The sequence below is a fragment of the Hordeum vulgare genome, chromosome 7H (genome assembly GCF_904849725.1).
Source record: "Hordeum vulgare subsp. vulgare chromosome 7H, MorexV3_pseudomolecules_assembly, whole genome shotgun sequence".
Lineage (NCBI taxonomy): Eukaryota > Viridiplantae > Streptophyta > Magnoliopsida > Poales > Poaceae > Hordeum > Hordeum vulgare.
In genome coordinates this window covers 242,631,850-242,637,849 of record NC_058524.1, presented here as the reverse complement: position 1 = coordinate 242,637,849, position 6,000 = coordinate 242,631,850, and positions in this window count along the sequence as shown.

Genomic DNA, 6,000 nt, shown 5'->3' with positions numbered 1-6,000 from the left:
GAAACAACAATATTATCTTGGCATGTTGACAGCAAGAAACCCACAATTCCACAAGCTTATCATGGCAAAGAAAATTACCACGACATAGTACCCTCAAATCACTACCACATTCATGTTGACAAGTTTTCCAATAGGTGCAAGGATTAATTCTTATGAAAATCACAAGATGGCATCTTAGCACAAAATAACATTTTCACAAATTTGCTCAAATGGCAAAACTAATGGCACCACTTGATTCATGGGATCTTTGTACGCCAAAAGCATATGTCACACTCATATGTTACTGTAGAGAAATTACCCACAAAATAGAGCATAAAAATCACATTCATGTTATAAATCATAACTTGCCCAAAATGGCAGCTCACAGAATTGGACAGGCTCAAAAAGGAAACTTTCCTTAAGAAGAAATTCATCAACATGCACACAAAACAAAATAAAAATGGGGCCATGTGGCAGTGACTCGAGGGTCCCAAGAGGCTGATATGTGGGTCGTTGGACCCACTGTCACGCACACGCCGAAATGGGAAAAAAAGGGGGACTTAATATGAGCCCGAGGGGTATCAAACCCGAGTCGCGTGGGTAGAACACTAGTGGCGCAGCCACTGGGATATGATGCGGCTACTTCTAAAGAGGGTGCGCTAGCTCTATTATACACGCACAGGGAGCTGACTTGCCCATGCCGGTAATAGAGACGCCCGCGGCGTGATGTGACGGCTCTGGCACCTGCCGGTGCATGCAAGGAGCGGTGGGGTCGCGGATTCCTAACGTGACGCTACTCTACATGTGGCGCCGCTCATCGGAGCAGGGGGGTTGACGCGCGCGCACACACACATTCACTATCCGCTGCGACCCGAGAAGGGAGCAACTCTCCGCGACTCACGAGTGGAGCCGCTAGCCGAAATCGGTCCTATAATGCGGCGCAAACTTGCTAGACATGCGCAAGCTACGCCAACGAGGCCGATGCACTCGCTCATGGCGAGGTCCGATCATGGTTTTCATTTTCAATGAGATTTCAATGAAATTCATTGAATTTCATTAATTTCAATAGACACTGAAATATTACGTTTCGGCCAAAATATTTCAGCAATTTCAGTAGTACACTGGAAATCAAATATTTTTAAAAATACTTTTCAAAATTTTCAAATAATTATTTAAATTCAAGTGAATATTTCGGTCCTTTGGCCGAAATGCAAACTGAAATTACTGAATTTCAGTGATTTCGGTTGGTGCTGAAATTTTTTCTGAACTGAAATTCAAAACTATGGGTCCGATGGGGAAGCTTTCGGGCTCAACATCAACAATGGCCCTAGGCCCTAATCGAGAGGGAAAAGACGATGGGGAGGCACGACGTCTCATCTAGGGAGGATTGACGGGGTTGATCGAGCTCGGGGACAAACGACTCGAAGGAATTTGGCCGGCAACCAGCTTTGTCCGAGGAAGAAGACCGGCGAGGATCGGCTGCGTCTTGGCGTCTCGCGAGGCTGTAGTAGACGTCGGGGATGTAGCCGACCTTGGAGGAGCTCCTAGACATGCTCGCCTTACGGTACCTCACCGAGAGAGCGCCGGCGAGGATCGCTTCACTCAGACACTCTCGACAACAACGGGGAAACAGATGTGGAGGATTTAGCTCATGTGGCGGCGGCGAGGGGGCGGAAGAGGGAACCCTAGCGAGTGGCTCAGATGCCGAGGGGTTTTTATAGGGGCTGGAACCGGCTAGCTGCCGCCGTGGCCATGGCATGCTGCCGCAGCACCTTTTCTGCCTCGCTCGAAAGGAGGGCGAGGAAACAGGCCGGTGTCCAGAATCTTTGGTGGAAAAAAATGGGAGCCTTCTCTCCCTCCTCCTCCGCTGCCCCCACGGCGGCCGGAGCCCAGATCCCACCCACCAGCCCAAACTGTCGTTCCCTCGTCGGCCCTGCATCGCTCCTGCACCTACTAGCGTCCTCGCCGGCCAGCCTCTCATCTGCCTCGCCCCCCCCCCCCCTGCGAGTGGATGCTGCCGCAGCGAGATCCACCGCCCCGGATGGATCTTCGGGGAAGATTCATTACCGGATCCTGACGGTTGCAGATGTATCTTCCCTTTTCCAGCTCCCGGCAGCGCTGCCTCCTGCAGCTCCCCGTGATCCCCCTCGGCCCAGACTGAGCTCTCTTCTCGTGGCTCCCGAGGGCTGGACGGCGCAGTCCACCGGCGCGCCCCCGCGCCCGAGGCTGCAGTCCATTGTTGTTGCTCCATGTGGAGACCCAGCGACTGGCTCCCCCCCTCCTGCTCCTTCCCAGGCCTTTAATGCCATGGAAGCCCCTGCCGATCCAGCGCTGGAATGGAACCTGGTTCGTTCCAGGAAGGAGACGAGGGCGATGAAAGCTGCCTCTTTCGGAGATCCGCATCTGCAGCAACGTCGCGGCCCTCCCTCTCATCCAGTAGCTCTACAGCAGCATCTTGCCTTCAAGGCGAGATTTAATGGCCGCTGCTTCAGATGCCTCTCTATGCGCCATCAACTTGCTTCTTGCCGAGATCCCATTCGCTGCATCCGTTGCAAAAGAACAGGCCACCTTGCACGTTCTTGTTCTAGCAGGCTATCCTCCCAGCCACCTCCCACTGGCCGCAAGTAGCAACACCCTACCCAGCCACCGCAAGTGAACCCGGCCGCCTGGCCTGCGCTCCCTGTGGGCTCAAGCGAGATGGAGCTCACCCCTGGCATCGCCTCCTGCCGGCCGATGCGCTCCTCCTGCATTGTGCTGAGCACTCCGGAGATGGAGGCAGATGCCTACCACCTGCGCCGCACCACGCTGACGGCCACTACTCCGGACGCCAGGGTCGACCTCAACACTGCCCTGGTCGCCAAGGCACTTGAGCAGGTGCTCGACATCCCGCGAGAATCCATCCAGGTGGCCTCCGCGCACCCCGAAGACTACCTAATCCGCTTCTCGGAGCCTTACCAGCGTGATCTGGCTCTTGAGCGTGGATACGTCCGCGTTGAGGGTATCCGTCTCCAGCTCGAGCAATGGGAACCGGCGCCGGCGGGCACCATCCGCAGCCTTCGTTTCTATTGCCGGCTGGCCATCTCCGGGATCAAGTTCCACGCCTGGAGGTTGGATGTGGTAAAGAAGCTGTTGGGCGGCTCGTGCATCGTCGACCGGATGGAGCGTCAGACAGAGCGCCTGCAAAATGTGACTGCCTTCTTCGTCTGGGTCTGGACGGAGAACCCAGACCTCATCCCCAAGGTGGCTGATCTCACCATTGTTGATAGAGTTGGAGACGGCCGCAACCGACATCAGCTGCCGGATGGCGTACCAGCGGAAGAATGCCGACAGGGGCCCATGACAGGAGTCCTCATCCACCTGGTTCTTGCAAAGGACTACTCCCTCGTCGCCTCGAACTCCTCCTCAACTGCAGAGTACCCGCGCATTTTCACCTACAATGTGCAGATCGGCACCATGGATGGACGAGTTGTGCCGCCGAAGCGTCCTCTTGATGCTGGCCCCTCTCGCCTGCCCCGGCGCTGTGATTATGATGTTGATGATGAAGGGAAGGGCAGGCAGCGCCGCCGCCGTGCTGGGAAGCATCGCTCCTTGTGGCAGTCTGTTGTTGGCCAGGCGCAGTGCCGCGACACTGCCCGTTTTGACCCAGCACCGCGCCAGGGTGGTCGGCATGCTGAGCGCTGGGGGCGTGCGACCAACCGACACCGTGCACCGAGCCGCTCCTCTGACAGAGAGGGGCGATGGTGCACCTCCAAAAGCCCACCACCCACGGCTACGCGTCAGGCAGCTTCTGCGAGTTCTTCTACTGCAATTCCAGCAGGCTATGTACACCGCGCATCCTCCAGCCGCTCGAGACAGGGAGCCGCAGCTGCTCCTACAGCAGCGGTGATAGTTGGGCGCAGCTCTTCTAGACAGTCACCTTCGACTGCAGACAACACGGCCAGATCCACTGCTGCTGACAATCTTCCCTACACTCGCTGGGGTGTCCAGGCTGGCAAGCAAAAGATGGAGCTACAGGCCGCCGGAGATGCATGGAATGGTACCCAGGCTGCTATGGCCGCTCTGTACCCGCTAGATGAGATTGTTGCTGCTGCCTCCAACCACAATGTTCAGCACATTTTCCTGACTACAAGACCAACCACTGAAGATGACGGCCTGCATGGCTCCATGCTAAACTCCTTCGGTGAGATGGGCATCTCCTACCCGGCCACTAATCAACTGATGCATCAGCCTAGCGGAGAGCCAAGCGTTGCCGCAATGCCAGGGCAGCCATCAACACAACTCCCCACCGCGGCTGATCATGCTGGCAATGATTGGGTCACTAACAGAAGCATCCCAGAGGCAATCTCCTGGGACCATCTTGTTGCCGCCGATTCCGCGCAAAGAACCTTCTTCAACAACTGCGGCATCAATGCCCATAGCCTAAACACCTGGGATGCATTTGTCGCCAGGACGCCGGCCATAGACTTCACTGGCATGCAGGGACCGCCACCACACATACACTCTGAGATTTGTTTCGGACCTGGAGTGCAAATTTCACAGTCCGGCTCGGCCAGAGAGCAAATGGACAATGTTGCACCTGGCAGAGAGATCGTCACCGCAATCATCTCACGTGTGGCATCACTTCTTGTGGAAAAACAGCGTTGGTTCATCGGAAGAGTTGCTGATCTGCTATCCCCCTCACTGCTGGGAGCCCCAATGTTGCCAGATTCAGAGCCAGGCAAAATCAAGAAAAAGCTATTTGCCTCAATGACCAAACTATCAAAGAAAACCAAAGCTCACGCTACCAGCCACTCTTTCATGGCAGCTAGGAAATCTCAGGCCAGGTTCTGCGTCCGTCTGGGTCTGATCAACGATATCAGCGAGTTTAACAAAGACACTCTAAAGATGTATCTCAGCTTTTTCAAGCACCCAATGCCAGAGTCACTGTTGTCTAAGCTCACGGAGGTTGCAGGGATTTCTGCCCCACCATGCATCAATCTTCCAGACACTGACCTTCAGCTCATCCTCGACGAGCTCAATGCAGAAACAAACTAAAGATGTTGTGCGACCACAAGTGCTACAAATCCCCTATGGATTATGCAGCCTACTTGTTAAAAGGATCGTTAGATGGTGGTAAGCCCGCGATGGATGCGACTATACCATATCTTATCTGTTTAGCTCGCCGCACTGCGCGAGCTATGTCTTTCGTCGACTGCTTCCTGTTATATTTTTTTTCTATCTCACGCGCCGGTGGCGCCTGAAGTTGAACTGTCTGTTTACTTTCGAGTCGCGCAGATTGCGCCTACTCCATGTAACCATGTGTCGGAGACACATGATGAACTCCAACCCTGTATTTGCATCAAACTTTATGATGTGATCTGCTGCTATCACGCGCCGGTGGCGCCTGATGCTTTCCCTTTTATTCCTAATGTGTCATCAGCCTGCTTTTGCATCCCTTTAGACAGTTTGCTCTTCCAGTTTTTTATGGATGATACATTAGCTATTCTATGCTCGAATGTGAGAGGACTAAATGACCGAGCTAGGCGCCTCGTAGTCAGATCAATGGTGCAGCAATGTAAATGTCCAATACTGTGCCTGCAAGAATCAAAGCTTAGTATCCTCAACGACGAGGACAGGCAAGAGATCGGAGGGCCAATGCTTCAGGGAACACCTTCCCTTCCTGCAAATGGAACTAGAGGCGGTCTGATTTTGCTTTGGGATACATCTAAATATGCCGTCACAGATATCACAGTCCGAGATTTTTCAATCTCTGCTATGATGAAGCCGCTAAATGGCCAACCATGGGTAATCACAACGGTGTACGACCCTCACAACGATGCCAGAAGGGCGCTCTCCCTAGCCGAGCTACAGGACATCGCCACAGCAATCAACGCTCCTTGGCTGGTGCTTGGGGATTTCAATCTCATCACCTCGGCGGCGGATAAAAACAACTTGAACCTCGATAGAAGATGGATGCTTAGGTTTCGGCAGGCACTAAACGTCCCATCTTAAGGAAATCCGCTTGATCGGCAGAAAGTTCAC